The sequence below is a fragment of the Bufo bufo genome, chromosome 6 (assembly GCF_905171765.1).
Source record: "Bufo bufo chromosome 6, aBufBuf1.1, whole genome shotgun sequence".
Taxonomy (NCBI): domain Eukaryota; kingdom Metazoa; phylum Chordata; class Amphibia; order Anura; family Bufonidae; genus Bufo; species Bufo bufo.
Window position 1 is genome coordinate 145,476,105 of NC_053394.1, and position 26,822 is coordinate 145,502,926.

Here is a 26,822-nt window from a genome sequence, read left to right on the forward strand (position 1 = left end):
AGACTTTGTAAGAAAAAAAAAATAAAAAAAAAAATCATCATTTTCCGCTAACTTGTGACAAAAAATAAAAAGTTCTATGAACTCACTATGCCCATCAGCGAATACCTTAGGGTGTGTACTTTCAGAAATGGGGTCATTTGTGGGGTGTTTGTACTGTCTGGGCATTGTAGAACCTCAGGAAACATGACAGGTGCTCAGAAAGTCAGAGCTGCTTCAAAAAGCGGAAATTCACATTTTTGTACCATAGTTTGTAAACGCTATAACTTTTACCCAAACCATTTTTTTTTTTTACCCAAACATTTTTTTTTTTATCAAAGACATGTAGAACTATAAATTTAGAGCAAAATTTCTATATGGATGTCGTTTTTTTTTGCAAAATTTTACAACTGAAAGTGAAAAATGTCATTTTTTTGCAAAAAAATCGTTAAATTTCGATTAATAACAAAAAAAGTAAAAATGTCAGCAGCAATGAAATACCACCAAATGAAAGCTCTATTAGTGAGAAGAAAAGGAGGTAAAATTCATTTGGGTGGTAAGTTGCATGACCGAGCAATAAACGGTGAAAGTAGTGTAGGTCAGAAGTGTAAAAAGTGGCCTGGTCTTTCAGGGTGTTTAAGCACTGGGGGCTGAGGTGGTTAAAAAACTCTTTGGTTGCTTTTGCAGTATGCTTTGGGTCATTGTCCATCTGCACTTTGAAGCGCCGTCCAATAAGTTCTGAAGCATTTGGCTGAATATGAGCAGATAATATTGCCCGAAACACATCAGAATTCATCCTGCTGCTTTTGTCAGCAGTCACATCATCAATAAATACAAGAGAACCAGTTCCATTGGCAGCCATACATGGCCACGCCAAGACAGTACCACCACCATGCTTCACTGATGAGGTGGTATGCTTAGGATCATGAGCAGTTCCTTTCCTACTCCATACTCTTCTCTTCCCATCACTCTGATCTTGGTCTCATCTGTCCATAGGATGTTGTTCCAGAACTGTGACGGGTTTTTTAGATGTCATTTGGCAAACTCTAATCTGGCCTTCCTGTTTTTGAGGCTCACCAATGGTTTACATCTTGTGGTGAACCCTCTGTATTCACTCTGGTGAAGACTTCTCTTGATTGTTGACTTTGACACACATACACCTACCTCCTGGAGAGTGTTCTTGATCTGGCCAACTGTTGTGAAGGGTGTTTTCTTCACCAGGGAAAGAATTTTCGGTCATCCACCACAGTTGTTTTCCGTGGTCTTCCGGGTCTTTAAGTGTTGCTGCGTTCCTTCTTTTTTAAGAATGTTCCAAACAGTTGTTTTGGCCATGCCTAATGTTTTTGCTATCTCTCTGATGGGTTTGTTTTGTTTTTTCAGCCTCATGATGGCTTGCTTCACTGATGGTGACAGCTCTTTGGATCTCATCTTGAGAGTGGAGAGCAACAGATTCCAAATGCAAATAGCACACTTGAAATGAACTCCTGGACCTTTTATCTGCTCATTGTAATTGGGATAATGAGGGAATAACACACACCTGGCCATGGAACAGCTGAGAAGCCAATTGTCCCATTACTTTTGGTCCCTTAACAAGTGGGAGGCACATATGCAAACTATTGTAATTCCTACACCGTTCACCTGATTTGGATGTAAATACCCTCAAATTAAAGCTGACAGTCTGCAGTTAAAGCACATCTTGTTCGTTTCATTTCAAATCCATTGTGGTGGTGTATAGAGCCAAAACCCTTAGAATTGTGTCGATGTCCCAATATTTATGGACCTGACTGTATATGGCGGCAACTTTAAAGGGGTTATCCAAGACTATTAAATGCCCCCCATACGCGCGGGCCACTCACAATGAATATACTAACCTGGCTCCTGGTCACCCGTGATACTAGGAAGGCTCGTCCCTGCCTGCTCCAACCCCCCCCCCCCCCCGACCCTGGATGTTTTCATCAACGCACGGGGAGAAGCAGCAGCGGCGCTGCGGGGACCAGGAGGGGCCCGGGCGTATGGGGGGCATTTAATAGTCTTGAATAGAGATGGCCTTGCGGTTCGCCCCGCGGTCGTTTCGCGGCGAACTTTGCTCGTTCGCGGTTCGCCCGAACAGGGACAACCGTCTAAAGAAGGCACCTGGCCTCCCATTACCGAGCCCAGTGGGAGCAAAACCGTCAGAACCCACAAAGCCACACTCCTGGCGCTCCACGTCCTGCCTCTTCTCCTTCTGCTCTCTCCTCCCATTTGTCCTCCACTCCACCTTCCACCATGCCATCGTCGCGTTCATCTGGCAAAAGACAGCCTTCTGCGGCCCAAATGTTCGAACGTAAAAAGTTGATGACGCCGGATAACCCTCTTGCCCAATGTCTGACCGCCGGCTTGTCGGAACTGCTAGCCCGCCAACTACTGCCATATAAACTGGTGGACTCGGAGGCCTTTAGAAAATTTGTGCCCATTGGCACACAGCAATGGAAGGTCTCCGGAAAGAAATATTTCTTCCAAAAGGGCATCCCAGAGCTATATGGCCATGTTCAGGGGCAAGTGAATGTGTCTCTGGCACACAGTGTCGGTGCCAAGATACATCTGACCACAGACACGTGGTGTACCAAACACGGGAAGGTACACAATTTTTACTGCCCACTGGGTGAACCTTCTGATGGCTGTCAAGCATGCAACCCGTGGCACCCGTGTGGATTTGGTGTTACCGTCACGGATTGCATGCAGGCCTGCCTCTTCTTCTCCTCCTCCTACTCCATCCTCCGTCTCCTCCTCGGCTCCTCCTTTTCCACTGCTACCGCCTCTTCCGCTGCACCCCCCTAGCTCCCCATAACCTATTTGACGTGCCAGGTGAGATATTGCCATGCTGTGCTGCGGCTGTTGTGCCTGGTAGCCAAGAGCCACACCGGTCCTGCACTGCTTTCAGCTCTGCGGTCACAGGCTAACCCCGCTCAATTTGAGAATGGTGCCAATCTGCTGAGCGCGCTGATGTAAGAGGCAGCCCTGAATCAACCAGCAGCATTTCCAGCACTTATATCTATGCAGACTGTCATGTTTCCCTCCGGCCACCAGAGGCCACTGTGACTAAACAGGAACCTGAGTAGTGCTGGCCAGAGGCTAAGAAAGAGTTAAGAAGTTTCCCGGGCTGTTCCAGAAGTTGCTGGGACTTTGCTGAGATAACAGGGAGAGATGGACTGCTGAGAAATAACAGAAAAAGACTGTAGCAGCAGGAGGCTATATTAGCTGAGATTTTCCTGACAGCTGTGGAGCTGCACACAGAGGACTTCACTGTGTGTTCCAGAGGAGTGGGGCCGTGTATAGAGACCAGCCGGATCCTTCCTGCCAGAGCTGAAGATCTGCATCTGCTGTAACCAGACAGAGAAAGACAGACAAGCAAGTGACCGAACCTGGATCCAGACTGCATCTTATTGGATCCAAGAGAATCTGCAGAACTGTGAGTGGCACCGGTGCTTATCTGTGATAGGTTATAGAGTCAGGGACTTAGTCAGTGCGCTGCAGAAGCGTCCCCTGGGTAGCAGGGCTAGATAGGAGTATGCTAGCTGAGTGTAGCCTGGACTCTGATGTGTATACTGTGGAACGCATTTATTCTAAGTCGTGTTCATGTAATCTGTGTAAACCTGTTTATACCGTTAATCTGATTTTCCGGCAGTTACATTTGGTTCTTTAATAAAGCCGGTTTTTGCTTCAGTCCCCTTGTCCGCTGTACTGTACTTGAATCCTGCTTTGCTGTCTCTCCCTCCTCTGACCGCTACACTGAAACAGGGCAAACTGACACGCATGCATGGCACACGTCCTAAACTTAGTCATGCAACGATTCGTTGCCAAATACCCCGAGGTCCAGGACATCTTGCGGCAGTCCAGGAAAATCTCTGGCCATTTTAGAAAACCTTACACAGCCATGGCTCGTCTTGCTGACGTTCAGCGGCGACACCACTTGCCCGTGAGACGTCTGATTTGTGACTGCCCGACGAGCTGGAACTCCACCTTGGATATGCTTGATAGGCTGCTCCACCAGAAACGTGCCATTAACGACTACCTATACGAACTCTGCTGCAGGACAGGTTCTGGGAGCATGTTTTTTTTTCACCGCGCCAGTGGCTGCTCTTGCACGACGCATGCAGACTTCTGCGCCCATTTGATGAGATCACCAAACTGGTCAGTCGCAGCCAGTGACATCATACCTTATGCCTTCTTTTTGGAGTGTGCATTGTGTCGTGTCATAGATCAAGCCGTCGAGGAGCAGGAGCAGGAAGATGAGGAAGTCACAATGCTGAATGAATTCCCAGGGGGGCTACTCCATCTGAGACAAGTCAGCAGGAGTCTGAAGAGGAGTCAGAGGAGGATGGTGCCTGGGAAGAGGAGGCGGTGGATGAGCAAGAAGAGCAGGCTTTAAACTTTTCTGGGATCCCGGGTGTGGTCCGTAGATGGGGAGAGGAGACCGAGGACGACATTCTCCTGGGCGATGAGAAGGAGCCAGGCCGCTCCACTGTTTCCAATTTAGTGCAAATGGGGGCCTTCATGCTCCAGTGTTTGAAGAGGGACCCCCATATAAAAAGCATAAAGGGCAAAGACCAGTTCTGGGTGGCAACGTACTTAGACCCCCGGTACAAACACAAAATGGCGGACATGTTACCAGCATCACAGAGGGCTGTCAGAATGCAGCATTTTCAGGCCTTGCTGCATTCTGCTGTTGCAGGCGCTGGCAGAGGAATTTCCACCCACAGAGAAACCGTTGTGAGTACCAATCCTACAGCGCATGCAAGAAGAGGGCGGTTTGAAGATGTGTCACTTCGGATATGAGATCATTCTTGCAGCCAACCCATAGACAGCCGCCCTCTGGATCCAGCCTCACGGAACGCCTAGACCGACAGGTGTCCGACTACACCCTTGACTACTGGGTGTGCAGGCTTGACCTATGGCCAGAGCTGGCACAATTTGCGATGGAACTCTTGGGTTGCCCCTCGTCGAGTGTCTTGTCCGAAAGGACGTTCAGTGCAGCAGGGGGGATCGTGACCGATAAGCGCACTCGCCTAGCTCACGACAGTGTGGACTACCTCACATTTCTAAAAATGAATGAGGCATGGATCTCGGAGGAATTCAACACTTGTGACGATCACGTTTATTTGAATTTCCTCATGCCAGCCCACACATATCTGCCACCACACAGAACAAATAATGGTCCCTGTCTTATGTAAATACAGCGGCATAAAAGGCCTTTTCTGTCCGGTGAATGCCTAATGTTTGGGACCTCGGAGGAATTCAACACCTGTGACGACCATGTGTTATCGAATTTCAACTACACTGCTCAAAAAAATAAAGGGAACACAAAAATAACACATCCTAGATCTGAATTAATTAAATATTCTTCTGAAATACTTTTGTTCTTTACATAGTTGAATGTGCTGACAACAAAATCACACAAAAATAAAAAAATGGAAATCAAATTTTTCAACCCATGGAGGTCTGGATTTGGAGTCACACTCAAAATTAAAGTGGAAAAACACACTACAGGCTGATCCAACTTTGATGTAATGTCCTTAAAACAAGTCAAAATGAGGCTCAGTAGTGTGTGTGGCCTCCACGTGCCTGTATGACCTCCCTACAACGCCTGTGCATGCTCCTGATGAGGTGGCGGACGGTCTCCTGAGGGATCTCCTCCCAGACCTGGACTAAAGCATCTGCCAACTCCTGGACAGTCTGTGGTGCAACGTGACGTTGGTGGATAGAGCGAGACATGATGTCCCAGATGTGCTCAATTAGATTCAGGTCTGGGGAACGGGCGTTCCAGTCCATAGCATCATTGCCTTCGTCTTGCAATAACTGCTGACACACTCCAGCCACATGAGGTCTAGCATTGTCTTGCATTACAAGGAACCCAGGGCCAACCGCACCAGCATATGGTCTCACAAGGGGTCTGAGGATCTCATCTCGGTACCTAATGGCAGTCAGGCTACCTCTGGCGAGCGCATGGAGGGCTGTGCAGCCCTCCAAAGAAATGCCACCCCACACCATTACTGACCCAATGCCAAACCAGTCATGCTGGAGGATGTTGCAGGCAGCAGAACGTTCTCCACGGCGTCTCCAGACTCTGTCACGTCTGTCACATGTGCTCAGTGTAAACCTGCTTTCATCTGTGAAGAGCACAGGGTGCCAGTGGCGAATTTGCCAATCTTGGTGTTCTCTGGCAAATGCCAAACGTCCTGCACGGTGTTGGGCTGTAAGCACAACCCCCACCTGTGGATGTCGGGCCCTCATATCACCCTCATGGAGTCTGTTTCTGACCGTTTGAGCAGACACATGCACATTTGTGGCCTCCTGGAGGTCATTTTGCAGTGCTCTGTCAGTGCTCCTCCTGTTCCTCCTTGCACAAAGGTGGAGGTAACGGTCCTGCTGCTGGGTTGTTGCCCTCCTACGGCCTCCTCCACGTCTCCTGATGTACTGGCCTGTCTCCTCGTAGCGCCTCCATGCTCTGGACACTACGCTGACAGACACAGCAAACCTTCTTGCCACAGCTCGCATTGATGTGCCATCCTGGATAAGTTGCACTACCTGAGCCACTTGTGTGGGTTGTAGACTCCGTCTCATGCTACCACTAGAGTGAAAGCATCGGCAGCATTCAAAAGTGACCAAAACATCAGCCAGGAAGCATAGGAACTGAGAAGTGTCTGTGGTCACCACCTGCAGAACCACTCCTTTATTGGGGGTGTCTTGCTAATTGCCTATGATTTCCACCTGTTGTCTATCCCATTTGCACAACAGCATGTGAAATTGATTGTCACTTAGTGTTGCTTCCTAAGTGGACAGTTTGATTTCACAGAAGTGTGATTGACTTGGAGTTACATTGTGTTGTTTAAGTGTTCCCTTTATTTTTTTGAGCAGTGTACATACATACATACACACGCGCATGTCGTGTGTGTTTGTGCTTTAGGGTGCACACCCTAATGCAATAGGTTGCACACGCCTATGCTTCTAGTAAGTTTTTGGTGGCTGCAAATATGACCTGAAGGTTTTTCAGGTTCGCCTGCCATCAAAGTGAATGGGGCCCGCCGCGAACTTGCGGTTTGCGAACATTTGATCGGCCAATGTACGTCCATCACTAGTCTTGAATAACCCCTTTAAGGTTAACATGCTGCTATCAGCAGGACACGTCATCTGCGCCTGTTATGACAATTCTTTACACAGTGCTGTCTTTTGCTGCCACCTGCTGGCCCTGTAGAGTATTACCACAATCATCTGGTTTGACAAACTAATAACTTTATTCCCATAATAAAGACTTAAAAGTATTAACTTTCATTGTATTTTATTTGTTTTTATTGGCCCCAGAACTCTTCTACATTGTAACACTCTACCACACTGTATGGTTTTACATCATGTCTAGATTATCTGTCCAGCCCCATATCTCACCAAATCGCTGAGGGATATCTGTCATATAACTCCTTTATTCTGAACACAAGTGATGGTTAGTGGTGTCACTTCTATCATGGCTATTTACCCCTGTGAATGTAGCTGCTGTGGGAAATTATGTAATACAAAAAAATATATAATAAAATCAATAAAACAATCAAGTCCCCCAAAGGTGAGTTCCAAAGTTATGTAGAGGCCTGCGACTCTAAATAACTTTGGCGCATCTGTCGCCAGCGCGTGGGGATTAAGACCGACGTATAAATAGCTGCTCTTAATAAGTGGCCCTCAAATTCCTGGTTTGAACTTTTATTCATCTGGAGCATAAGGTACTTATGTACTTGGCCGACGGCCACAGGTACCCTCCTGAATTCAACTATACAGCTGTCCTCAGGACGGTAAGTTGAATATTGCAGGGGAGGCAGTATTTTGTGCTGCACTGTGTGGTATTTGGTTGTGTTGTCGCATCTTCTGTCAATTTGGACCCGGTACAACATGGGAACACTTTTAGTTTTTTTTTCCAAGGCCACTTTAAGTTTGCAGTCCGCTGCTCAGTTATATTGCTTTCTGACAACCAGTATGGCTTTTCATAGCTTTCTCAGCCTTCTTAAAGTGACTCTCTGATTCAAGAAAAAAATTCTAATTAACTGGGTGTAAAAGGGAATATTAATTATTAATATTTGGAGTTAATATTAATGATCAATATTAATAAATAGACATAAAATCATCTATGGTTGACTCCGCCGATTTATTCTTTATTCTACCTGTTGCTCTAACTCTTTCCTGAACTGCGTGTGCTGAATTACGGCGGCGACAAAAGACTATAAACTGTGCTTGAACAATAAAGTATTTATTAAACAATTACAAGTCTACAGTCAATTGTTTCTGCTATATCTATATATATTTATATCAATGGTTATATAAATATATATATATACATATAGACGCACACTGTACTACACTAATAGCACTCTAATAATACACCTAACTACACTAACACAATACAATCCCAACTACAATTCCACCCCAACAACTATCTAAATATACACACACACGTAATAGCAGCACTCACCCACCTGGTTATAAACTGTCCCTATGGGATAAAAGGGGTTCAATGCAGGGGTTAACAGGATGGCAGGGGTGTGGCGAAACCAACCTCGCCACTGGGTTTTGGAGGGGCCTGGCTACTAGCCTCTTGCCCCAGGATTATGGGCCCTCTCATCAGCCAGGCCTCATTTGTTCACAAAGGACTTGGACTAACTTGAACTCTCACCCCCACGAATTAGACCAGGGTTCAAGTTAGTCCATTACGTTTGGTAATTGTATTTTGTGGATTGCGTCTCAGACAATGCTCATTGTGTTAGTTAATTGCGTCTCAGACAATGCTCATTGTATTTTGTTTATTGTGTTACAGACAGAGGGAAGGGGATTTTGTGTACAATTGCTGGGGAGGTTTGAATACTGTAAATGCATGTGATTGGCTGTTTTTACAAAACCCTGTGGGTGGTGGCCATGTTGGAAGATGTGTATAAAATGCTTGTGTGTTAGAATAAAGTGGTTGCTTTCATACCTTCATGAAGTTTTGGCTCATGTTTGGGGAATGCGATAACTACACTCTTGGGGATTGCTATATCACAATACTCCCCTGAGTATAAGCTCTTGTAAGAGCTTGTTCATGGTTCCTGCTCTCTGGATGTAGGAGAGGTTCACCCACTGGAAGCTGAAGCCCAGTCTTGGGTCCAGCGTGGGTGGAGGGCGGTGAGACCTCAACCAAGCTGTGGTGGTTCGTGGGGTCTGCAGTGCGTACGGTGTCAAGTGGAGTGCTTGGAGTCCTCTGGAAGCACTAGGAGCATATATCAACGGAGGTACCCGGTCAGGGTGCTAGGCGTTCCGTTACAACTGGTGGCAAGCAGAGGGATTCGAATCCTGAATGGACGTCCTGAACCAAGCAAGGGAATGAATGGCTCAGCAAAACCAGCTACTTAAGAGGACCACGCTAAAGGATTTACTGGAAGCTCGAGGCGTAGTGGCAAGTAACAAGACAAAAGCCATGTTAATTGCAGAATTAATACAGAGCGACGGAACCAGCAATACAGAAATGGAGCACGAGGAAGAAACCGCGATGCAGAAGGACATCAGATGGATGCTCAGTGTATTGGGACCCAATCCATTAACAGAGGCGGTTCTGCAGGTCATGGCGCAAGCCAGGCAATCGCAAAAAAAGCGAGAGGACCGAGACAGACCGACACAGGGAGATTGGCTATACTCCCCGGGAAGTACCAATGACCTATCAAAGAAGGCAAATTATGCAGCGTTTAAAACTTTTAATGACAATGAAATGGAAATTGACAGTTATTTGCAAGACTTTGAACATCAATGTGCGCTGGAGGGAATAGACTCCACAAAATGGGCGGCAGTACTTAGCAGCAAGTTGTCAGGAAGAGCAGCAGAGGCGTTGCGAGCAGTACCTGATGGGGACATATAAAAGATTGGGTAAAGGACAGAAAGCCTAAAACGGTGGAGGAAGCGGCCAGACTAGCAGATGAATACCAGGACAACAGGAGGAGGGAACAGGGGGTGAGCAGACCAACTTTTAAGCCCAACTACCCGGCTAAAACAACATCTGCAGCCCCTAGGGCCTCCATAAACCACCCGTCGCCGGGCTCCGCAGCAACCCCTTGACCCCCTGCAGTGTGCCATTATTGTAAGCAGCCGGGACATTACAAAAACCAGTGCCCTTGTTTGAACCGGGGAGGCTGGGAAAGGCAACCACCACAACAACCCAGGGCAGCCGCTCATTGTGTCCAGCAAGAAAGTACAACCTACGTCCCTAATCAAGAAGAGCAGTGGAGTGTACTACACAAGGTTAATCCAGTGCAAGCGGGAGGTGACAACAGAGACCACCACCGGCAATGGATTACAGTGGATGGCATGGGGACACGAGCTATGAGAGACAACAGGAGGAGGGAACAGGGGGTGAGCAGACCAACTTTTAAGCCCAACTACCCGGCTCCAACAACATCTGCAGCCCCTAGGGCCTCCATAAACCACCCGCCGCCGGGCTCCGCAGCAACCCCTCGACCCCCTGCAGTGTGCCATTATTGTAAGCAGCCGGGACATTACAAAAACCAGTGCCCTCGTTTGAATCGGGGAGGCTGGGAAAGGCAACCACCACAACAACTCAGGGCAGCCGCTCATTGTGTCCAGCAAGAAAGTACAACCTACGTCCCTAATCAAGAAGAGCAGTGGAGTGTACTACACGAGGGTAATCCAGTGCAAGCGGGAGGTGACAACCGAGACCACCACCGGCAATGTATTACAGTGGATGGCATGGGGACACGAGCTATGAGAGACTCTGGGGCCACTCTAACCGTGGTACAACCACACGCGGTCAAGTTCCAAGCTCGCACCGGTCGCACAGTAGCTGTAAGGGTAGCTGGGGGCGCCATACACAAGTTACCTACAGCCAGTGTCCTTGTGGACTGGGGTTCTGGATCCAAACAGTTGGAGGTTGGCATTATGCAGGAGCTGCCGGCAGAAGTCCTACTGGGCAATGATGTAGGCTGTTTAACCTCCCAACTATCACGGGACACCACTTCAGAAGCATACCCGATTACCACCCGGGCTCAAGCCAGACTGGAAGCACCGCTGCACTCTGAGGAAAGCCAGATGCCTCCATGTTTGGGTTGGGAGCCGTGTTGAGCCAAGTGGGGGGGGACGGCATGGAACACCCGGTGGCATACCTCAGCCGTAAACCTTTGCCCAGAGAGGTCAGCTATGCCACCGTGGAGAAAGAGTGCCTAGGCCTAGTTTGGGCACTCAAGAAACTTCAGCCCTATCTGTATGGATGGCCGTTTACCCTTATGACCGACCACAACCTCTTGTGTGGTTAAACCGGGTAGCTGGTGACAACCCCAGGCTATTACGGTGGAGCCTAGACCTTCAGGCCTACAACTTTACAATGCAATATCGTCCGGGCCAACAAAACGGTAATGCGGACGGTCTGTCCTGACAGACCGAACTGGACTCGTGAAATAACTGTCTCGGACATCCCCAAGCCAACCCGACTGGTTCTAGGCGGGTATGCCGACCTATGGACTTATAGGGGAGCAGTGTGAAGAAATCCCCCATTTTCTAAAGTGACCGGCAAAAACACCCAAACTTATGGAACTATTTTGGGCAGCCCACCCAGGGTGAACCGGTCACAGAAGACTTCCATGTCTCTTTGAGAACCCCTAAACCGATCTGGGTGAAATTTGAATATGTTGATTACACAGATCGGGGCTATCAGGGGACATATGATTTGTGGGGATACCTCATGTATAAAGGGGTGTTCCAGATATTGGGGAAAACTGTGACTTTTCTGCCTAGAGATAATCAAGTTGTTACTTTATCAGGCTTGATTATCTCCAGGACTAGGGGAGGGCATTGTATGTTTATGCTGGAAGAGTTTTATGTTTCCATTGTACTTGATTGGCTATACTGTGTCCCTCCCTGTGGGATATCCCCTTGCATGGGGACTTGCATAAAAGCCTGTGTGTGTTAATTAAAGCGTGTTCTATTTGTACCCTTCTTCTTGACTTCGGCTAAAGTTTGGGGATTCGCATGCTTTATTAAGGGAATCATCTTAAAAAGTTATTGGCATTTTGTATGGAATTCGTCTACTTCAACTGCCGAACGGAGCGCTATATTCACCAGGCTCGGGCGGTTCGGGAGGAAACTACCGAATGTGGTTTAAAGATACTTGGTTTCCCTACAAGGGGTTAAAGGGATATGGAGTTAGTGGTACAGGGTAATGCTGGGGTAGTTGTGGGATATTGTAGGGGTTAATGCAGGGGTTCAAGGTAGGGGTGAATGCAATGCAGGGCAGGGAATATTGCAGCGGTTAATGATCAAGGCAATGCAGGGCAAGGGTAATAATACAGGATAACAGTGAAGGGGTTAATAATACAGGGCAGCAATGAAGGGGTTAATAATAATCAGGATACTCAGCCAGATGCTCGTCTCTAGGGGTTATTGCTCGTTCCAGGGGAGGATTCTCGCTTGTAGATGCTTGTTTTCCAGGGGATGGTTCTTGCTTGGGGCTGCAGGGCTCAACTACATGATATGACATCACCGCACCAGCCCACGCATCCTGGCGCTTCCAGTCGGAAGATCCCTTTGATCCTCCGGCCTTTAAAGTGACCGCGTACCTCTCGCACTGTAATTACAGCGCCGGAGGTACGCGGCATACAGAGGCAGGGGAGCTCTTTGTTCCCCTGTCCCTATTATGCAAAACATCTCCGGCCCTGCCAGAGGTGGTTAGCAAAAGGCAGAGGATCTCTTTGATCCTCTGTCTTTTGATGTGCCAGCAACTAGACACATTTGTCCAGTTATCCAGACGGCATCTCCCCCCTGCAGGCGCGCTGACATGGGCCTGCAGGAGGATTCATCAGCTGGGGGGGCACCTGTGATTGGGGGGCATATTTTATATATATATATATACAGTACAGACCAAAAGTTTGGACACACCTTCTCATTCAAAGAGTTTTCTTTATTTTCATGACTATGAAAATTGTGGATTCACACTGAAGGCATCAAAACTATGAATTAACACATGTGGAATTACTTTAAGAAATGAAGGTCAGTCAGTCAGCCGAAAAATTGGGAAAACTTTGAAAGTAAGGGCTATTTGACCATGAAGGAGAGTGATGGGGTGCTGCGCCAGATGACCTGGCCTCCACAGTCACCGGACCTGAACCCAATCGAGATGGTTTGGGGTGAGCTGGACCGCAGAGTGAAGGCAAAAGGGCCAACAAGTGCTAAGCATCTCTGGGAACTCCTTCAAGACTTTTGGAAGACCATTTCAGGGGACTACCTCTTGAAGCTCATCAAGAGAATGCCAAGAGTGTGCAAAGCAGTAATCAAAGCAAAAGGTGGCTACTTTGAAGAACCTAGAATATGAAATTTTTTCAGTTGTTTCACACTTGTTTGTTATGTATATAATTCCACATGTGTTAATTTATAGTTTTGATGCCTTCATAGTCATGAAAATAAAGAAAACTCTTTGAATGAGAAGGTGTGTCCAAACTTTTGGTCTGTACTGTATGTGCCTGATACACAGCATGTTGTGTGCGATACTGCCTGCTGAGCTGTGTATCTAATCCAGGGGACACATATCTGGGCATTACTACTGTGAAGGGGATACATCTGGCCATAACTACTGTAAGGGGGGCATATACTGTATCTGGCCATAACTACTGTGAGGGGCCACAAGGATGACATAACTATTTTGAAGGGACCACAAGGTGGGCTTAATTACTGTGAGGGGCCACAAGGTGGGCATTAGTACTGTGTAGTAGCACTTAGGGGAAATGTATGCTATACATTGGCATGGCTCAGTCTTACAGGCCAGCACAGCGCCCCCTGCTGGTGATTTGACAGGGGCAGTCACCATCCCTTCCTTATGTGATTATTCTTTTTTCTCTATCACCACAGGGACCTTGTTCTGGATCCAGCGGACATCACGCCGACGCCAGCGACACCCTGGATGAGGTAGGACCAGATTTTATTAGTTAGGACTGGGTGAGTGTAGCCATGCATTGGGCTTAGGGCTCTTTCACATGAGCGGATGCCGTGTGGGTAATCCGCTGCATGAAAGAGAGCCATGCCCCGTCCCGGACAGCAGAGACACGGAGCATTAACATGACTGATAATGCTCTTTGCCTCTCTGTGATCTATTTGCTACAAAATCACAGTGACAACTTTATCTCACTGAGATTTTGTAGTAAAAAGGTCACAGAGAGGCACGGAGCATTATTAATCCCAATCCAGGAGGCCCAAGTAAATTCTTGCGGCAGGTTGGGGGGGGGGGGGGGTGACAGGGAGGGGGCCCCATGGATCAGTTTCGCACCGGGGCCCCATGGATTTTGTGTACGCCACTGTCTCCGTCTTATTCTCTTCCTGTCTTCTCTTCCTTTCTTGAGCAGGAGATGGATCGAACGCCTCCTGCAAAAGAAAGCTCCGTCCGTCTTCACTCACCACGCAAGCAAACTATGCTGAATGCTAGTGCGCATGCACGGGATTGCCGGCCGCTCTCTGCAGTGTACAGGCTTCTATGTGAAGTCTGTACTGACTCCTGCACAGCGTGATGTAAGCGCTGTGCAGGAGTGACAGCATAGCGATCAGCCACAGTGGCTGATTGCTATACTGTGGATCTCACTGGGGGCAATAAATGGCACATGGGGGGGGGGGCACTGTGGAACTGTGGATGGCACAGTGGGGGAATGAGGATGGCACATGGGGCACTGGATTTCACTGGGGCACTGTGGATGGTACATTGGGCACTGTGGATGGCACATGGGAGCACTATTGATGGCACATCGGGGCAATGGATGTCACTGGGGAACTGGATGGCACATTGGGGCAATGTTAATGGCACATGTGGGCACTGCATGTCACTGGGGCACTGTGGATGGCGCATTGGGCACTGTGGATGCACTGGATGGGACATGGGGCACACTGGATGGCACATGTGGCACATGGGGCACTGTGGATGGCACATGGGGCACACTCGATGGCACATTGGGCACACTGGATGGCACGTGGAGGCACTGTGGATGGCACATGGGGGCACTGGATGGGACATGGGGACACTGGATAGCAAATAGGACACTGCATAGCACATGGGGCACTGTGGATGTCATATGGGGGCACTGTGGATGGCACATTGGGGCACTGTGGGTGGCACACTGGATGTCACAGGGGGCACTGGATGTCACAGGGGGCATTGTGGATAGCACATGGGGCACTGTGGATGTCACTGTTATGGGGAACTCTAGATGTCACGGTTATAGCTCACGCTAGATGTCATTGTTATGGGGGCACTGTGGATGTCATATGGGGGCACTGTGGATGGCACATTGGGGCACTGTGGGTGGCACACTGGATGTCACTTGGGGGCACTGGATGTCACAGGGGGCATTGTGGATAGCACATGGGGCACTGTGGATGTCACTGTTATGGGGAACTCTAGATGTCACGGTTATAGCTCACGCTAGATGTCATTGTTATGGGGGCACTGTGGATGTCACTGTTATGGGGCACTGTTATAAGAGCGCTGTGAATGTCACTGTTATGGGGGCACTGTGGATGTCATTGTTATGGGTGTGCTGTGGAGGTCACTGTTAATGGGGGCGCTGTTGATGTCACTGTTATGGGGGCACTGCGGACGTCACTGTTATGGGAGCATCGTGGATGTCACGGTTATGGGCGCTCAGTATGAGTAATAGGTCTGCAGTCGCGGATCCACTAAATAAGGATACTGTCCGTGTGCAATTCACATTTTTTTACAGTCCCATTGAGTTATATGGCTTTTCGATCTGCATTTTAAAGACCAGAATAGGACATCTCTATCTTTCACAGAACTGACATACAGATGTGGAAAGCACAGGGACTTCATCAGTGTACTTTCCATATCCATATGTCAGTTCCACAAAAGATAGAACGTGTCCTATTCTGGTCCTCAAATTCATAGAACTCAATGGGACTAAAAAAAATGTGGATCGCAAAATGGATACGGTCGTGTGCATAAGGGTTTAGATACACAGCTCAGCAGGCAGGATCATAGAAGATGGGATTAGATACACCTCTCAGCAGGCTGTGTCATACAAAATGGAATTAGATACACCACTCAGCAGGCAGGATCATGCAAGATAGGATTAGATACACAGCTCAGCAGGCAGTATCGCACACAACATGCTGTGTATCAGGCACATACAGTACAGACCAAAAGTTTGGACACACCTTCTCATTCAAAGAGTTTTCTTTATTTTCATGACTATGAAGGCATCAAAACTATAAATTAACACATGTGGAATTATATACATAACAAACAAGTGTGAAGCAACTGAAAAAATTTCATATTCTAGGTTCTTCAAAGTAGCCACCTTTTGCTTTGATTACTGCTTTGCACACTCTTGGCATTCTCTTGATGAGCTTCAAGAGATAGTCCCCTGAAATGATCTTCCAACAGTCTTGAAGGAGTTCCCAGAGATGCTTAGCACTTGTTGGCCCCTTTGCCTTCACTCTGCGGTCCAGCTCACCCCAAACCATCTCGATTGGGTTCAGGTCCGGTGACTGTGGAGGCCAGGTCATCTGGCGGCGCAGCACCCATCACTCTCCTTCATGGTCAAATAGCCCTTACTTTCAAAGTTTTCCCAATTTTTCGGCTGACTGACTGACCTTCATTTCTTAAAGTAATGATGGCCACTCGTTTTTCTTTACTTAGCTGCTTTTTTCTTGCCATAATACAAATTCTAACAGTCTATCCAGTAGGACTATCAGCTGTGTATCCACCTTACTTCTCCTCAACGCAACTGATGGTCCCAACCCCATTTATAAGGCAAGAAATCCCACTTATTGAACCTGACAGGGCACACCTGTGAAGTGAAAACCATTTTAGGGGACTACGTCTTGTAGCTCATTAAGAGAATGCCAAGAGTGTGCAAAGCAGTAATCAAGGCAAAAGGTGGCTACTTTGAAGAACCTAGAATATGACATATTTTCAGTTGTTTCACACTTGTTTGTTATGTATATAATTCCACATGTGTTAATTCATAGTTTTGATGCCTTCAGTGTGAATCTACAATTTTCATAGTCATGAAAATAAAGAAAACTATTTGAATGAGAAGGTGTGTCCAAACTTTTGGTCTGTACTGTACATGATAGGACTGGATACAGATGTGTTTGGATATGATGTGTTTATTACACTATGGAGATGGTGAGGGAAGAGCATATGGATGATCAGTGATGGGATTTAGACACTGAGTGAGAAGTAGATTCCTGTCTGAGTGTAGAAAGATGGACAGAGGAGTTGTAGTGGGTGGAGCTGCTGCAGAGCAGTGAGGGCATGGTCAGCCTGTGACTCATCACTGTGCAGTGCAGCCAGGCTTGTGTATCAATAAAGTTATGTATTCAACAAAACAAGAAGGGGAGAAAGTAAACAGATCTGCCAGGATAATGTAATGTTTTCCAGGGAGGAAGAAAGCTCAGACATGAAAAACAGGTATTGGGGGCATATGTATGGAAGGTGAGGGGTGTTAGGAGCATAAAAAAAGAAGTTTGATTTTGGGAGGATAACCTCTTTAATAATATTGCTATGTAACTTATGTATTGCATTACATGTAATGTGCCTGGTTTCCAGCAGGTGGCGGTGTATCCGGCAGAGAGAGATCTTTAGATAGAATGGAACTTACCATTCCATTCTCCCCCCTATTCAGCAGAAATGGGCTAGTCCTGTTTCCTACCAGGGGAGGGGTTTCAGGAAGATATAGTTGAGTTGAGAGTTGGAAGGAGACGAGACATGGGCAACGGGGGCAACAGGAGCTTTCTAGGGGAAGCAGCTCATAAAGAACCATGGCTCCAGGCTCTTCATAGACTGAGTATTACAAGGGGGCCAAAGGCACCCCACTCAAAGGTACTAGAACAGCTAGAAAATCCAGTTACCAGATTAAAGCCAGAGATTAGCACAGCAGAGAAAGATAAAGCAAAGTATTCAAGTTCACCTGCCAGTTTATCCTTAGCCTGCTGGAGCCGAGAGAAAGATCAAGTATTGTTTGGATGACACAAGCGGCACATTGTATATATATTCATAAATGACCCCCTGTTTAGGCAACTTTCACACTAGCGTTCGGGTGTCCGCTTGTGAGCTCCGTTTGAAGGGGCTCACAAGCGGCCCCGAACGCATCCGTACTGCCCTAATGCATTCTGAGTGGACGCGGATCCGCTCAGAATGCATCAGTCTGGCAGCGTTCAGTCAGCAAGCGGACACCTGAACGCTGCTTGCAGCGTTCAGGTGTCCGCCTGGCCGTGCGGAGGCAAGCGGATCCGTCCAGACTTACAATGTAAGTCAATGGGGACGGATCCGTTTAAAGATGACACAATATGGCTCAATCTTCAAACGGATCCTTCCCCCATTGACTTTCAATGTAAAGTCTGGACGGATCCGTTCAGGCTACTTTCACACTTAGAATTTTTTTAAACTATAATGCAGACGGATCCGTTCTGAATGGATCCAAACGTCTGCATTATAGGAGCGGATCCGTCTGTGCAGACATCAGACGGACCCGCTCTGAACGGTAGTGTGAAAGTAGCCTTAGATAATTATATACAGTACATAGTGGGGTCATTCAAACAAACCTTATAACTCTGGAAAGTCTGAAGTATATTACTGCTCTTTCCAATATTTGTCCATATTAATATATAGTTTATCTGAATTAGTGTATCTATTTTATTTGATTATAAGAGTAGGGATAATTTTCTGTGATGTGCAACACAATGGACACCCCACACATACCTGTCAGTCACCATTTTACATACTATTAATGTATTTAACATAGTATTAATCCTGCTGTAGATTATCAAACCCTATGTAAACCATGTGTCCCAAAAGGACCACTCCTATTTTTGCAGCCAGCAGTGTGGACGGACGGGACGAAGTTGCAGGGAAGACGACATGAGAGGTGTTGGTAAGTAGGGCCCGGGTAGGTAAGGGTTAAGGCTGATAGTGCAGGGGATGGGGGGGAGTGTTCAGTGGGGGGTTGGACGGAGGAGTTAATTAGGAGAGTGTGTGGGGAGCAGGCGCCATTTTGAGGGAGCATAGCAGGTGAAATGAACTGAGAGCAGGAGCAGTGTCATAATTGAACTCACCGTAGCAATGTCGCAGGATGTGGAGGCCTTGTTGTGGCAGCTACGGGAGGCGGCGGAGTCCAGCTAGCCCGCAGCCCAGCATGAGACGGCTGCGGCGGGTACGGCCGCCGGCGTGCCTGAGCCCTTCAGAGACCCCCGGGGTGCGTCGCCGGGTCAGGAGCCCCTCAGGGGACCCTCCACGCCGGGAGGTTCGCAGGTCTGCTGTTTCTAGTGCCTCCCGGCGTGGGAGGAATCCATTATGTCGACGGGAACAAGTTCTGGATGGGGGGGCCAGTCCCCCGTCCCCCCCAGTTCTGGGGGTGGGGGGAGGCCCAGTCGGCGAGGAAGAGTTAGCAGTTGTGGTCACAGGGCTGTGCAGGGGGAAGCCAGGAGCCTGCACAGGCCTTTTCAGTGTGACGGACAGTCTGGGGTTGGTCCCGCCCACAAAGAGGAGGAAGATGAAGATAAAGTGGTGAGGAGCGCATCCAGCGTGTCCGAAGCGGGGAGGATCGCTTCGTTGATGCCTCAGGTTTGGGGGCGGGTGGTTCAGGCGGGCTCCGTCACGGTTTAATTGAGGGGTTGGGACAGTTGTTATGTGGTTTGGCGGATGTGGGTTCAGGGTTATGGGCGTCAGGGGCGGCACCTCTTCAGACTTGGGGTGTAGGGGCTGGTGTTGGTGGGTTGGCAAGTGGTTCTGGTGTTGGGTAAGGTGGGTCGGTGTGGGGGCAGACGCAGGCAAGTGTCGAAGAGGATAGGCCCAAGGTGGCTGATGCAGCAAAAGGGGAGGTGTATGTGTGTTTTGAGGGCCCCCTCGGGGCGCATTTGAGGCAGGAGGTACGTGAGAGGATTTGTCAGGGGGAGTATGTAGAAATTATTTCTCTTCTCCCCTTAGAGCATTTTAACCTGGATACGGTTAAGAGGGATAGGGGAAAGAAGGAGGAGGAGGACAAATGTCGGCATTGGCTGATTCCGCGCACTTTGGGAATTGGCTGCAGGCGTTTGCGATTTTAGCGAGCGTGATTGGGGAAAAGTCGCCGGACTGCTGTTCGGCTCTTTCCTGTTATTTGGATGCTATAGGCGAGGCTTATAGGGTGTATGGGGGTTTGGGGTGGCTTAGGTATGATGAACAATTTCGTCAACGGAAGGCGGACCGCCCAACCATGTGGTGGGATCACAAGGACATCGGGTTGTGGATGAGGGTGACTGCGCCGGGAAGGCCGGGACAGTCCTTTCGGGGGGAGTCAGGGGGAGCAGGGCAGTCCGGTTTTGCGGCAGCATCAGCCAAGGGATTGTGCTTCCTGTTCAACGAGGGGGAGGTGGAGAAGATGTTGGGGTATCTAAATAGATATCCGAAACGGGAAGCGGCTGTGTTTTGGGAAATGGGTTTTTCGGAGGGTTTTCATATTCCGTCTAACCTTTTGTTTGGCCTCATGCACACGACCTTTTTTTTTAAGGTCCGCAAAAACGGGATCCGTAGGTCCGTGATCCGTGACCGTTTTTTCGTCTGTGGGTCTTCCTTGATTTTTGGAGGAACCACGTTTTGATGTCCATCTGGCCGTGCGGAGCCAAACGGATCTGTCCTGAATTACAATGCAAGTCAATGGACTTTTTATTAGAAAACTTAACAGAGATCTTACAGAAATCATACAAAAACATTTCCAATAAAATAACTTAGCCCGACCAGTCACCCTCCCCCTCCCTTCCCCCTACACTCATAATATCCACTCATACTCATCCATACACTATTTACATATTTACAAAATAAACATAAATATAAACATATTTACATACCCTTCACCCACCCACATATAGCACAAAAAGCCGATCTCCCAACAGAAGTTCAAAAGAGAAAACCTCGAGCTTCTTCAGTCCCAAAGTTCAATTCCCCAGTAGGACTTGGTTAATCGACTTGATAAACAGACATAACAAATATATATATATTATTATTATTATTATTTTTATTTTATTTTTATTTTTTATGATTTCTTTTTTTTTTTTATTTCTTTTTTTTTTATGATTTTTTTTTCCTCCTCCCCCTTTTACCCTCCACCCAACCTAACTATCCCCCAAAACCACTAGACAAAAGAAAAAAAAAAAAAACACTATCTATACACAATTTATAAATATATACATATCATACATATGTCATACCATTATCTCATACTGTAATTCATTGCCAAAACATAGACAATGCCTAAAGCCAAAATCAACTTTACAGCTATGGTTCAGTGCCTGTAAATCAAACCATCATGTTTCATCTCAAAACAAAACAAAAGGCTAAGAAAGTGTCAAACTAGCCCACCACCGGGATTGAGGACTACTGAGTTAGGGTACCCCGAAACAAAAGCCCCTCCACAGTCGAGAGGCCTTGGGGGGACCCAACCTTTCGTTCTCAAGAGAGAGTACCTTATCCAGGTCACCCCTGATGCTCCTATACACCGTCTCCACTGGGAGGACTTTATGACCCGTCGATACTAAACACCTTGCGCACCAAGTGTGATACCTGACCACTGCGCTGACTAGGAATAAAGTGCAACGGTCCCGACCACCTAAGTCTTTAAACGCACCATAGGCCCACTCTGCATAGGACAGGGCAGCCAGCCTAGGCCAGCCGATGGAAGCTCCCACCCTTTTGTAGACCTCTATATTGAAAGGACAGTGAAGTAAGAAATGGTCCATGCTTTCCAGCACAGCACCGCACTCCTCCCGGGGACAACCCCTTTCCTCAGAGATTCTGCACTTCACATTATCCCTTACATATAGCTTACCATGGAAGCAACGCCAAGCCACATCCCAAACTTTCAAGGGGATCCTTGCCGAATTTAATAAGGTCAACCCACCCTCTAGATCCTGACTTGGGCAATCCCTCAAGGCCAACGGAGGTTGAAAGAAAGTAGACAGAACCTTAAAATCAAGGGTGAACCTCGACCTGGTCTCTATCTCCCCTCTCCCAAGCCCCCATCGCCTTATAATTCTCAGAACCGGGGCAACATAAGCCGGGAGATATCCCTGCCTTGACGAGCGTAGGTCTTTCACACGCCCTCCTGTCTCCCATTCCTGGAAGAAGGGCCTAAACCATTCCCTACAGGAATTTACCCACCAAGGAGCCCTCTCCATCCAGAGGTTTGCAATGTTGGCTTTCAAAAAAGTATTCGTTAAGAATACTACTGGGTTGACCATATCCAACCCACCTAGTCTCCTTGGTCTGTAAGTGACATCTCTCTTGACTAGGTTCAGCCTGTTTCCCCATAACATCTGGAAAAAGAGGCTGTAGACCGTTCCCCAGAGAGAGCCTGGCAGGACACAAACAGCGCCCAAGTACAATAGTACCGGGATCAGATAAGCTTTACACAGGTGAACCCTTTCCCTGAGGGTCAAAGACCAACCCTTCCAGCGGTCCACCTTTTGACCGACATCTTTCAGTCTGCCTTCCCAATTTTTTTGATGATAGTCCACATCCTGGCCAAAATTGATGCCGAGAACCTTTACCGTTTTCTGAGGCTCTGGGAGAGTGTCCTGGAGATCAAAATCTCCTTCTCCCAGCCATAGAGTCTCACATTTATCACGGTTGATCCGAGACCCAGAAACCTCTGAATAGCAGTCCACTTCCGACATCACCCACCCCACCTCCTCACTAGAAGAGGCAAAAATAGTGACATCATCCGCGTACGCTATCACCCTCAGAGACGGCCCCCTTGCCCCCGCCAGTTCCATCCCCACCCCCGCCAATGGTCCGCGATCTACCCTTCTAATGAAGGGATCGATCGCAAACACATATAGCAAGGGGCTTAAGGGACATCCCTGACGGACGCCGGAAGCCACCTCAAAAGGCTGCCCCAACCAACCATTGACCAATGGGAAACTCTCAGCCCCCTTGTACAAAACTTTCAGCCAATTTACGAAACTCCCCGGCAGACCATACCACAAGAGGACGGACCACAGGTACTCGTGATTCACCCGGTCAAAGGCTTTAGCCTGATCTAAAGACAAAAGAAACCCCTTCCAAAGGCCCGCCCTGCCCCGCTCCACAGCCTCTCGGACACTGAGAACGGTGCTAAAGGCGCTCCGACCAGGAACTGTGCAGTGCTGAGCCCCCGAAAGAAGCTTCGGTGCAAACTTCACCAATCTATTGAAAAGTATTTTCGCCAGGATCTTTCTGTCCGTATTGAGAAGCGATATGGGTCTCCAATTCTCAATACGGGATGGGTCTTTACCCTTTGACAGAATAATCAGAGCTGACTTACCCATTGACTTTGGTAAAGTGCCCGAGGAAAGACACTCATTAAAGACCTCAGTCAACAGAGGAACTAACTGTTCCTTGAAAGTCCTGTACCACTCAGATGTTAAGCCATCTGGACCTGGCGATTTCTTGGGCCTAAGCCCTTCAATGGCCAGTCTCACTTCCTCTTCCCTGATTGGTTCAGACAAAACGGCAAGAGAGGGGTCCATTCCTGCCCTGGGAACCGCCTCAGCCAAGAAAGCCGAAAACTTGTCCCGATCTAGTTCTTTCCTACCCAAGAGGTTAGAGTAGAAAGACCTGACAACCTCCAGGATCCCTGATTTGGACCTGTTCAGGGATCCTGTACTATTTAAGGCCTGTCACCAACTTACTTCTTACTGACATGTTGCAGTTGCCATAAGGGTCGGGTGAGCGGTACTTCCCGAAATCCCTCTCAGCAACCAAAGATGTGTACCTATCATACTGACACCTCTTAAACAAGGACTTCACACGGGAGATATCCTCGTGGCTACCTCCCGTCGAGACGAGACTTTCAAGTTTCTTCCTCAGTTCCTGGTACAGATGATTTTTGTCCTGGCTCCTGAGGTACGAGAGCTCTCGGAAATACCTCGCCGTCCTTGTTTTGAACATCTCCCACCACTCTGACTTACTGTTACAGAGGTCCACCAATGGTTCCTGGCCCTGAAAAAACTCCTCAAAGGATTGTCTTATTGCCGCATCTTCCATGAGAGATGAATTCAGCTTCCATAAACCCTTACCCATACAGGGGGTCTCTGCGACATTCAAAGAAAAACTAATTAAACAGTGATCGGAGAAAACCACTTCCTCAGTTTTTAAGACCGAAAAAACAGCTTCCCCCTTCAAATAAAACCTATCTATCCTAGACCTATGGCTACCTTGATGAAAGGTGAAGTCCACGTGGTCTGGCTTATGCTTCAAATGAGCATCCACCAGACTAGCTTCCTCAACTATCTTACTCAGTGCGATGCCATCAGAATCCAGCCTGACTTTGGAGCCTCCCCTGTCACAGACTCTTGTCACATTGTTGAAGTCTCCACCAAAGATCACCTGACGGCTGGAAAAAAGGTATGGTTTAATCCTTTATGAGAAGACATTTGCGGTCCCACACGGTTTGTGGACCATAGATGTTAATGAGCCTCAGCTCTTGTCCTCTCATGAGCACATCCAGGATCAGGCACCTTCCCATTTCTAGTTCGATTACTTTCCTGCATTCCACTCTCCCAGCGGTTTTAAAAAGTACGGCTACCCCGCTACGTGGCTCGGCCGCAAGAGACCAAAAGGATGGACCATGGCGCCACTCACTCCTCGCTTTCTCTATTAACTCTGTGGAAGTCAACCAGGTCTCTTGCAAAAATAAAACATCAGCATCAAGACGGCTGAAAAAATCAAAGGCCATATAACGAGCCACATCTGACTTAATGCTAGCAACGTTAATGCTTGCTAGCACCAACGGGGTGAGTTCCGCCATCATAAGTGATTGAACTAGATAGCTTTCTTCTTACCCCTCCCACCACCCTCACCATCATCAGACCCCTCGCTTTCCTTTTGTCTTTTTAAGCAATGTGAAACATCCATTTCACACTTATCTTTGCCCGCAGGATCTGACTTAGTCCCCCCTCCAGAAGATGGAATATCCCCTGAAGGGTCGGACCCGGCAGCCTGCGAAGAAACCCTATTCCCCCCCAGCACTGCATCCCTCGCACCCTCCTCAGCCAAGTTAGCCGTAGAGGTGTCACTCAGGACACAGTACCTGTTGGAGACCTCCACAAGAGGGGCCCCGGCCAAAACCTCCCTCGGTATCTGGTCTAGGGAGAGTGGGATGGACGGATCCCACTCAAGAGAGGCCTTCCTGCCCTCTCCTTTCTTATTCTTACCCCGCTTGTTCCTCCTCCTCTCCAACCATTCACCACGCTCCTCGTCCACATTCTCCCCACCTGAGGAGGCAGAAACAGCGGCGAGGTCAGCCTCTTCAGATTGAACTCCGGGGTCCCCATCATCACCGCTGTCACCCGAGTCACTATTGACCAGATCCTCAGCCAGGGGACCAGTTGAGGGATGAGCTGCCTCCTGCTCCCTCATGTTACGGCGTTGTTCCCGCCGCCTGGCCTTAGCTGCTGTAACTCGCTTATTCTTACTAACCGGATCCTTTTTGCTTCCTCCAGTGCCAGAAGCCCTAGCACTTGTCCCCTCGCCAGCCTGCCCAGTCCTGGCAGCAGATTCTTCCCCAACTACAGGCTTAGCCTCGCAGCTAGTACCTGCCTGGTTCTGAGTCTGTCCCTGAGCCTGGTTGGCAAAGGCAAGCGGACAGCGGCTAAATGGATGACCCAGGTCACCACACAGATTACACCTGATCCGCCGACAGGTTGCGGCAAGATGGTCATTCCCCCCGCACTTCACGCACTTCTGGGTCCTACACTGTACACTAAAATGCGTGGGGTCGCCGCACCTGTGGCAGACCTTTGGCTGCCCCTGGTAGAAGACCATTATCCGATCCCTCCCTATAAAGGCCGAGGAGGGGATATGGGTAACAGAATTTCCCTGGGCCCTCAACATCATGTTAAAGGTCCAGGCCCCTGACCAAATACTGTGCTCGTCCAAGACCTTGGCTGGATAGCCCACCTCACCATAACGACCTAACCAAGTTGCTATGTCAACACAAGAGAGAGACTCATTACAAGTTAGCACGGTCACTCTCTTCACCATGGTCTGGCAGGTGATGGCCTGGACGGCAAAACCTCGCCACTCCGGGGTGTTCTTTGTCAGCTCATATCTGGACCAGAAGAGCTCAAGCCCCTCTGGCCGGACAAAGCTGACATCAAAGAACTTGGTCCCGTAGGGATGGATGAGGGCAAAGATCTCTTTTGCCTCAAAGCCCATCCGCAGGAGAAGCTCCACAACAACCTTTCTGGAAGGTGCTGCTTCCTCACCTTCCCAAACCAGACGGGCCACATTCCTACGGTCCCCCCCGGCTGTGGGGTGAGTCCAAATGGTCTCATCCCCTCTTTTCTCTCGGAAGGCTCTCAGCCCATGTCTCTCCGTCCAGAAAGACAGGTTGACCGGTTCACCCTCTACCTATATGGAGGTCCCAGTGCCCTCCATCAAGGCCCCCACAAGGCGCCGTTGCAAGTTACCTTTGCCAGATCCTGCGGGCAAAGAATCCCCTGCTCCCCCTTTTACGGCATCTGCAAAAGTTCTTTTTGCTTCCGCCAGTATTTTTTTCCTCTTCTTTTCCTCCCTTACTCTCTCCTCCTCTGCTTCCTCCTTTTGGAGCAACTCCAACTACTCTAAAGACAAAACCCTGTCATCATATTCTTTCATGTCTACATTACTATCTTGCACTACATTTCCACTTGCCTTGCCATTCGCACTCACATTCGCACCCGCATTTGTATTTGTTCCCGCACTCCCACCTCCATTCTGGCCTCCTTTCACACCACCATGCATACCTCTCACATCACTATTCATACCACTCTTACCCCCTTTTCCTGGGACCCCACCACTT